Raw genomic sequence first — 10,503 nt, 5'->3', positions numbered from 1 at the left:
AAATGCATAATTTACCTCTCTATTACATCAGAGCTTCTTGGTGCCCTGTGCTTCTTTGAGCCATCTGAACATAACTGAAATTGCTTGGAGAAAGGTTTTTTGAGTACGAAGTCTGTCCAGCGATAGTAGCAGCTCTTAAATGAGCCATAAGGGGTCATACGTTGTCAGGTTGCAACAGAACACACATAAACAGCAACACATGATTTAGATTTGATTTCAGAAGAAAGAGATTTTTATTTACTTTTTGTTTTAAAGGAGTGATACTGAATTCTTGTAAATGCTCCAAGCTGATATTTTTGTGTGTCAGAAACAGTTCAGTATAACATTTACTGCAGATGCTTTTGTTTAGAATTTGTTCAGTATTGATGACACAAAACTGAGTTGCTTGTCACTCATTCTCTTGTTTTTTAGTTGGTGGCGGTGGACCCTCTGGGTCTGAGGCCAGTGGTGATTCGTACAGTGAAGGCACCAATCTCTTGCTGAATGTGTGCACCAGTCGCCCAGACATAGGCATCAGCTCTCGGGTGGACACCTTTCCACACACTTTGTGAAGCTGGGCCACATCATGTGTCGCACATTGGCTAATGTCCCAACATAATTCACTGGCACTCGACAGTTCATCATCTAGTGGGATCTGACAACTGCAGTTTCTTCTGAAGTTTGCGATGCAACGTGAACTTCCTATTTCATTCATAGGCATACTGCAGCAGTACTCATGCAACACTGAACTGGGCTTTTATCCTCCACTAAATTTTTATACATTTTTCAATTTCACTGTGCAGAAAACACAATTACAGAACATTCTCAGTTCCTGGTGTGACTAACTACTTGGGTGGCCATTTTGCACTGTTCCTGTGTTGTACTTTATTAGTGTCCCCACATTATTTTTTAATATTATTTTTAAGTGAATTCAGAAAATATAAAAACAACGCACAAAAATTCAGAACAAACAAGTGAAAATCAGGACACAGTAGAATTATTGCTCAGTTAAGCATAATAACTAATTATTCTCACGTAATCCACTATACCACTGGCATGAGGTTAATAGCAGTATTGTATGTGCAGTTGGGATGTAAATACAAACACAAATTTCACACATTTTTATTACTTTTTAATTGTGTGCAACTGCCTTCGAAATTTGTTTTCATTAAGCATCAGACTGTAGCAGTCATGCAAAAGGCTTACAAAAATTATTTTCTGTGTGTGTGTGAAAAGATTTTGGGAGGAGGGGTAGGACACGGGCTCCTGCAGAGGCTGGTGAGATCCAATTATAGGAAGAAGAACATTACAAAACATTTGTGGAATGCAGTGTGATACAGGTAATAACATCTGACAGATTCTGCATATGGTGTAGTTAGATAAAGGACAATACAAAACTTTTCTGCAAATTAAAAGGTGCATTTCTTAACAGAGACTGGCACCATAAATACTCATGATGAAAAAAAGAATTTTAGCCATAATGTAGTTGCTTAAATTTATACCAAATAAAATCAATGCATGCATCAGTAAGCATACAAAGGACGTGTGGGACGATGTCACAATCTCTGAAATGGCACTCCCCCCCACAAAAAAAAAAGTAGATTCACAACAGCTGTGCGTGCTATATGCATGACAGCAATGTACATTTGAATGAACATTGTCCAACAAGATGTGAAAAAGGACTTTCCATAGGTGGAATTACAACAGCTGAACAAGTGTAGACAGACAACTGCAGTGCAAAATTAAAACTGTTTATCTGCACTCAGCAAGGATGGACAAGAAACAGCATACGATCCCCAGTTCAGACGCACATGAAGAACAGGAAGTGCTGCACTAAAACCGGTGATACTGAAACTACAATTCATTTCATCAGGAAACTAATATCCTACCAAGAAAAATGGTCAGTCTTTCCTAAATAAAAATGTCAAATATGGAATTCTACTACTTCTTAGTGATACATCAGATTTAAATTATGTGATCACTGTCCTAGAATTAACATCAATTTTAGAGGAAAAGCAATGTTTTAAATTTCCACATCTACATATATACTCCACAAGACACCAAATGGTGTATGGCGGAGGGTACTTTGTGCCACTACTATTCATTTCCTTTCCTGTTCCACTCATAAATAGAGTGAGAGAAAAATGGCTATCTATATGCCTCCATATAAGCCTTAATTTCTCTTGTTTTATTTTTGTGGTCTTGCATGAAATGTATGCTGGTAGCAGTAGTCTAGTTCTACAATCAGCCTCAAATGCTGGTTTTCTAAATATTCCCAATAATTCTTCGTGACAAGAACATTGCCATCCCTCCGGAGTTTCCAATTTGAGTTAATACCTGTGCACCCACTGAGCCTACTGGTAACTAATCTAGCAGCACACCTATGAACTGCTTCGATGCCTTCCTTTAATCTGGCATGGTGGGGGTTGCTGCAGTGTTCTGTACACTGTCTCCTTTATACATTAGCTACACCTTCCTAAAATTCTCCCATAAACTGAAGTGAGCCATTCGCCTTGTCTACTACCATCCTTAGTGCTAGTTCCATTTCATATTGCTCTGCACTGTTATCCCTGGGTACTTTATCATCATGGCTTCCCCCCCCCCCCCTCCCCCACCATTCATTCGCATTAGCTTAGATTTCTCTACATTTAGAGCAGGTTGCCACGCATCGAACCAACAAGAAATTTTGTCTGAGTCATCTTCTATTCTCCTAAAGTCACTCAACGATGATAATATTCCCGTACACCACAGCTTCATCAGCAAGCAGCTATACATTTCTGCTCACCCTGCCTATTTGATCATTTACGTATACAGAGAATAAGAGTGATCCTTTCACATTTAACATGGCTTTCCTGACAATACCAATGTCCCTGATGAACACTCACCATTGAGGACAATGTACTGAGTTCTATTACTTAAAAAGTCTTACTCACATATTTGGGAACCTATTCTGTATGCTAGTACCTTCATTAACAGCTTTAATAGTGAGTTTATTATATTTGCCACATACAGACATCTAAATGATAAAAGATATTAGTTTTTATAAAGCTTCAAAAAGTTCCTACTACCCTTACTCTGCAGTGGATAACTTTGAGCTGTTTCTGAGTGCCTCCTAATGAAAATAACTAAATGGAACTACGACACAGTGCTCCTTGAGGACTTGAGTTGACTTTGGTACTACAAATTAAAACAAGGATGCACTTTTTAAGTCTGATGAAAACATTTGCTTTACGTATGGGGCAGAATAGCTAAATGGGTTAAGTATCAGACTGCAAATGTTAAGGCCACCATTGGACGAGATTATTTTGAATTACACTAACTGTGTAATTGCAAGATTCAGAACGGGATTCAGTGAGCACCTCGCACAAATACTGAAGATTAATATAAATCTTGTGGTACCGAATGGAATTGCAAAAAAATCAAGTTGTGATTTTTTCAATGAGGAGAATATGAACTTTTTTAACAGTTAGTTGTACAGGGAAAACCTGACAAATATTTCTTTCAATAAATTCTGTAACTGAAAAATTTAGTAACATCTTAAGAGATCTTATCACATTACTTCCAAATGAGATTTCTCATGAAAAGTGTCAACAGAGAGAACAACACTGGTAACAATAACTGGATAATATCAGCAGTAAGATCTTTCTTTCAGAAAAACAAACTTCTGCACAAAATCTTTACACAGATGTGACCATCTTTAGAGCCTAAATGTTTACTATGAAACATTCACTGTCGTTCTAGAAAAGCAATGTTGTCAAAAGAATGCACACTAATACCTACATAATAAGTCTGATGAACAATGAAAAGACCACATGGAAAATTTAAAAAAGGCAAATGGTGAAATTAAATATTCATTTACAAACATTACAGCGATACAAGACTACAGAACAATAGTATTCTTTCAAGAGCTGGAGACTGTATACTTAAGCAGAATTTTATAATGAAACCTATTGATCCTAAACTTATATTGGGAACACATTCCAAGATAATGTTTATTAGTACTGTCACCCGAGATAAAGTTGTAAATGCAATATGAGAACTACAAAGATCATACTCAGCTCAGTATTAATGGCATTCATCATTGTTTGCATCCATAATGTGCAATCCATCTTACAATGCATGGCAGATGCTGCCATGTACCGCTACTAGACATTTCCTGTCCTGTTCAGTTTGCAACTGTCTATATGCCTCTGTATGAGCCCTAATTTCTTGTATGTTATCTTCAAGATCCTTATGGAGGCAACAGAATCATTCTGCGGTCAGCTTCAAATGCTGGTTGTCTAAATTTTCTCAGTAGTGTTCTTCAAAATGAATATCACCTTCCCTCCACTGATTCATACTTGAGTTCCAAAAGTACCTCCATAACACTTGTGTGTTGTTCGAATCAACCACTAACAAATTTAGCAGCCTGCCTCTGAACTGCTTCCGGTCTCCTTTACATGTGAAACAGACTTTCCTAGAATTCTTCCAATAAACCGAAGTTGACCATTCACCTTTCCTATCATAATCCTCACATGCTCATTCCATGCTTCACAACGTTATGCCCAGATAGTCAAATAACGTGACTGTGTCAAGATGGACATTACTAATGCTGTATTCAAACATTACAGTTTTGTTTCTCCCACTCATCCACATCAACTTACATTTCTCCACGTCTCAATTTAGCTGCCATTCACCAAACCAACTAGAAATTTTGTCTAAATCATCTTCTATCCTAATAGAGTCACTCATCCTCGACACCTAACTGTAAACCATAGCATCATCAGCAAACAACTATACATTGCTGCTCACCCTTTTCACCAAATAATTTATGTATATAGAGAATAATAGGGGTCCTATCACACTTCATTAGGGCATTCCTGACAATACTCTTGTATTTGTTAAACACTCAAAGGACAACATAGTGGGTTCTGTAACCTAAGAAGTCTTTGAGCCACTCTCATGTCTGTAAACATATTCTGTATGCTCATACCTTCTTTAACAGCCTGCAATGGGGCACCACATAAACGCTTTCCAGAAATCTCTGGAGTAATTTTGAAGAAATGTGCACAAAATGAAATTATTACTTTAACATACTCCATTGGCTGTTCTCTACAAATGAGCACTTTTCCAGACACATTGAAAACACTAAACTGATTCCCATGTATGAGGGGAATGGAGATAGATAGAGAGGGAGAGAGAGGCCATGATTAACTATAGGCCTATCAATACTTGGCCAAGTATATCTCCAGTTTTATAGAAATTTACACATAAGAAACTCACATCGTTTATGATTATATCTTATCACATTTAACTATTTACAAAAATCAGACTAGTGGTTAAGACAAGGGATAAAAATATCGTATCAAAATAAAAGGAGATGTCATGAATCCTCTAAGCAAACTACTAATCATGATTTCATTATCTACATCAAAAGACACACACAAAAAGTAACCAAAGCTATTTCCGAATTTGAAAAAATAGCCTCATAAGCAAAATTAAAGCAACCAGGCAACTTCCAAAAAGAGAAATAGGACCAAGGTAAATCAATCTTAGTGATATAGAACTGTTTAAAAATAACAATAAACTAACTGACCCCACTTTAGTGGCTAATGTATAAGAAATTCATAATTTATGTCTGACGAACATTAATTAGTAACAGTACGGATCTGCCTAAAGCTTATGTTGAGGAAGATCTCATTTCTCAGTAGCAAGAAACTGTTGCCACCAGTGAGGTACAATGACAAAAGTACGAAGCAGCCACTGTAATGCTGTCAAGTGAAGACATAAACAAAGCCAACACGCCCAAAGGGTTAGTTATGCACTCCATCTCTTCCTCCCGTGCATCAACAATGTGTGTGTAAGTCTGGAAACACATAATATTGTCTTACTTGCTAAATAGAGAGAACATATCGTGTGCAGCAACTGGTAAACTGTGCAAAAGCAGCAGGTCGATATCTGGGTAATCTACAATCAAGTCACTGTAAGGTGCAGTAAGACATTCACAACAAAATTTGTGTGTATGGCTGCAAGACCTAACACTGGTATGATAATTGTGAGTTACGTTAAGAGGAGAGGGAAGCCTGGCACCATTTTCGATACTGTTGTGAGTACTTCCCCAACCGTCATCAGACAAAATGATGCTGAGTGTTTATTGGGACTGTCATAGTGTGGTGCTAACAGATCACAGTCATAAGGAGCAAACTATCACAGGATTGTACTACCAAAATCACAGGTTCATGTAAAGTAAATAAAGCAGAAGTGAAGAGGAAGACTGCTGTGTAAAGTAGATAACTGAAAATCATTCACAATCCGTTTTAAGTATCTCAGAATTATAACATTCACTTTCTAATATATGGCTTTTGTCCCAGACAATAAAAATCATTATCAACTGAACTGTGATCTGCACAATTACAGCACAAGATACAAAAATGACTTTTATGTAGACTTCACCTCCTTGTCTACAGTTCAGAGTGGAATTATATACTTTTATGGTCAGATATTCCCATGTAACATAAAGCAAGAAATTGAGCCTCTCAACCAACTCAAATGAAAAATTAGAAACATATTTTATTAGCCTCTCTTTTTATGTAAAGTCAGGGATTGGAAAATTCTGTTAATTACAGGGTGTGTGTGTGTGTGTGTGTGTGTGTGTGTGTGAAAATTAAAAAAATGAATACACTATATGTGTCACACTTTCTGGGCCCACTGATGGTGTTTCCTTACTGCTGATGACATGACCGGAGAACTGACAGACCTGACAACAGTCTGCATCACGGCAGCATCCCAACAACCTGTCTCACGTGAGGTCAGCATCACTACGTGATGCCACCATAGGTAGAAGAAAAGAAATTTTGAGGTGTTATTTATACACTCGCATCCAGTGACTGAGGTGGGCATCGTACAGTCAAACAATTCAGCCTCCGTGCTTACACAATTGTCATTTGCTCAGTATTTGTTCAATTGTATGACACAGTCCAGAGTTCGGAGATACCTCTGCTGGTCAGGCTCTCCACCTCCCCACTACCTGCATCAATACAGTGGCAGCCTGTGATGCATACGGTAGTGAGGAGTGTCTGTGAGGCCGGGGCTGTGGCCGCTGGCAGGATCTGGCACCTCTCGAGGTACTGGTTCGAGCTGCCACTGACTCGATGCTGCTTTCCGGACTTGGTGTTTCTCTGTGAACCACCACCGGGATGGCACGATCCTCAAGTCGACACCGAACAAAGCTCGTAGGACAGACTGAAAGTTCTGCAGTCGATTAAATAGTTCTCCTCAGCTAGTAGCATCTTGCTGATGAGTTCCTGCCCCCACAGCTGCCATTTGAACCTCAAACCCTCTGGTGGTGAGCAGCCACACCATCCTGGCAGATAGAAGACCAGGTTCCCACTCTTCCAGTAGCAGTCGTACAAACGCGACTCGTTACAACAGTCGAATTTTGATACTGGTAGTGATGGTTTAGTTGGTATAACACAGTGTAGCATTACGTATAGGCATCATTTCGTCCACATCTACACCCTGTAATCCACTCTGAAGTGCATGGCACAGGGTAGTTACTAGGGTAATAGATGTTAGTGTTTCTTCCCATCCCATTTGCATAAAGAACATGGAGAGATTGCTGACTTAAATGTCATAATATCCAAAAGTGCAGGTTTGTTTTCCTTTCAGTTTATGCTTGAATAGGCTATGGACCATTACTTACAGATATTAAGTACATCACATTATGCAGACTTTACATAGAGTTGGAGACTTTCTAAACTCTATTATAGTGACATCAAGGTTATACATATTGCAAACATTATCATTAATTTTTTTCCTATTCTTTGGAGCAGAAAGCATTCACTCATAAATACTCTCCCTTGATATCAATGGCTGTCAAGTGATTCTGTCATGTTGTACTTTTGAGGGCAGCATTTGGTACTCCAATATGGATTTCAAATACACTGAGAGTCAGCTCGACTTCCTTTGGTACTAAATTTTGCAATCATCCCTTAACAATTTTTCAAAAATTTTTTGCATTCTTGTCGCATTAATAATGCCATCAACTTTATTCGTGATTTCGTTAATTTTTGTGGACACAAAATTACCAAAACCTTCTGTTGCGACTGTCATCATAACTGTAGGAGGTAACCGTACCTGCAAGAATGCATTTATAACTGCATAGGCAAGACAGTACATTGTTTACAACTCAGACACGTGTGAACACTGATACATATTGTCAGTGATCGTCTTTTTATTTTTATTATACATATCATGTTACAGCTTCAAGTCACATGTGAAGCATCACACAAAACATAAAATTATATTCATGGCTGAAATTCTCAGCTACTGTAGTATTATTGTTTCAGGATAAATCAATCATCAATTGCACATAAACTTTATTACACTTTACCAGTTATAAAGGCACATTTGCATGCCGAGCGTGAGTTTCCGCGGAAACGCGAAATATTAATTAAATAAATAATCAGTGACTAATAAATAAAGCCTATGGCACACAACTGCAGCGCTGTGTCGCTGATAAAGACAAAAGAATAATTACGTTACTCTTATGTTTGATTAAGAGAAGTGGAAGAGCTCAGGTAGAAGTGGTGCGAGAAGCACGTATTTTATTTTATTGTCTGGCACACCGCCATATTTTCATGTTATAGAAGAATACTGCGAGTTGCAACCACACTAGGCACTCGATTCTGTAATGAATTTATATTTATAAAAGTAAGTAGGATTATGAACTGTAGGCTATTTCATTGAATATATCTGATTTAACTAACTGTGTAACTTTTTTATGTTTAGTAGACAATCACCTCTGTACGACGTATTGGCATGGCTGGCAAATCATTGTAATATTGAGATTAGATCATGAGTCCGTACCTACCGCAGCAGTCTTTGGAAACGATTTAATTACGAAGTCCGATTATTTCAGTTTTCTTTCACGGTCAACTACGAGTTACATTGCCTTTTCCAAATAGCCATTGTCAAGCGTCTGATACCGAATAATTAAACGTCCACGTTCCAGATAAGCAAATACCAATTACAACCAATCATCATACATACAGAATAATTAATCATTAATATTTTATTCCAAATTTTATTTTTTATTTATTTTATATTGGCGACTGCGTGTCGGACTTGTTATTTTGTCATTTGTTACATTGTTCTTTTTGTTTCATGTCAAAAATCAACTTTCTGGACCTGGACGTGAATGTATGAGAGATAATGAAAATCTGAAGATATTTTCCAATTCTAAAGTTTTGCCGGAAGACGCAATGAAGCTTCCAGCAAAATAAGATAAGACGCAGCATCTTTGCATTAGCAGGCTTGACCAGACGTATAATTCAGTGTATTAGCTTTTCAGTAAATTCTGTAGTGTTTCTTTCGCGCATAACAGTTTTCAGTAACAAATTTCATTCTTAGCACTTTTTCCTAAACAATAACGTATCCAACAATACCAATACACGAGTGTACAATATGGCCGACTTCTGTACGATATGATGTAACATGGCCAGCAGCCATTACCAATAATCTCAAATTCAGTTTATATTTTTAAATTAACGGGACAGCCATTGTTGCTACGAGCGATTCATGCTCAACTGCATTTCATTTTAAAATCAGTGTCAAATATTTTCTTGAAACATAAATCATGTGTGGCATGGTAATGACCAGAAATCAATACGCAAAAATGGAACAGCAAAGACGTACTATTCAGACACAATCCGACTCGGACGAGAGACAAATGTTAGAAAATGACTTTACAACAGCAACCGGTAGTGACGATTTATCAAACATTGACGCAAGTGATGACGGAAATTTTGACAATAGGCCGTCCACCACAAAAATTTCAGTCTCAGTCAGAGCCCATGTTAATGCATGACGTCACGTCTAATGACGCGGCGGGGGCACAGACGTTGCAAACGGTAAACATTGCCGACATGTTACAAATGATAATGAAACAGAACGCCGAAAACATGGCAACCTTACAGACACAAAATGACGAAATTAAATCTGACCTCATAGCACTCAAGACGAGTAATGACACTTTATGTAAACGTGTGGAACTTATAGACGCCACACTGACCAAACAGATGACTGAACTCAGTACTAAATTTTCCCAGCTTAATACGACACAAGAAAAGACTACAACTGACGTAGCACTTTTACAGACACAAGTAAAAAATCTTAATGTCACGTGTGAAGTTCTTACTGAACAAATTCAAACATATCCTTCAGTACACGACAACCTTGAAAAACGAATTACTGACGTACAGAATAAATTTGACAATGTTGAACAACACCTGACTGACATCTTACAATCTGATGCTACAGCTCATTTTCAAAACATTAATAAAGAATTTCATGATTGGGTAGTGAACAAAGACAAACATTTTGATAGATGCCTACGTGAAAATTTACCAACAATTGTGCACGACTCCGTAGCGCAATACATTACTAATAACAAACAGCTGATCAGTGACGCAGTACAATCCGTCACTGGACCAATGACACAATTCACCGATCGACCACAGTCTGAATGTAACGAAAATATCAGTC

The 10,503-nt window shown here is 37.8% G+C and overlaps 1 protein-coding gene across 5 annotated transcripts in view; it reads right to left on the bottom strand.

The window, feature by feature from the left end:
* LOC126202618 (putative FERM domain-containing protein FRMD8P1) overlaps positions 1 to 10,503 on the bottom strand; it is a 359,262-nt gene that overhangs the window by 161,971 nt on the left and 186,788 nt on the right. The gene's annotated exons all lie outside the window — the stretch shown is intronic.

Source organism: Schistocerca nitens, chromosome 1, assembly GCF_023898315.1.
Source record: "Schistocerca nitens isolate TAMUIC-IGC-003100 chromosome 1, iqSchNite1.1, whole genome shotgun sequence".
In the NCBI taxonomy this organism is placed as follows: domain Eukaryota; kingdom Metazoa; phylum Arthropoda; class Insecta; order Orthoptera; family Acrididae; genus Schistocerca; species Schistocerca nitens.
This window is presented reverse-complemented; position numbering and strand designations above follow the sequence as displayed.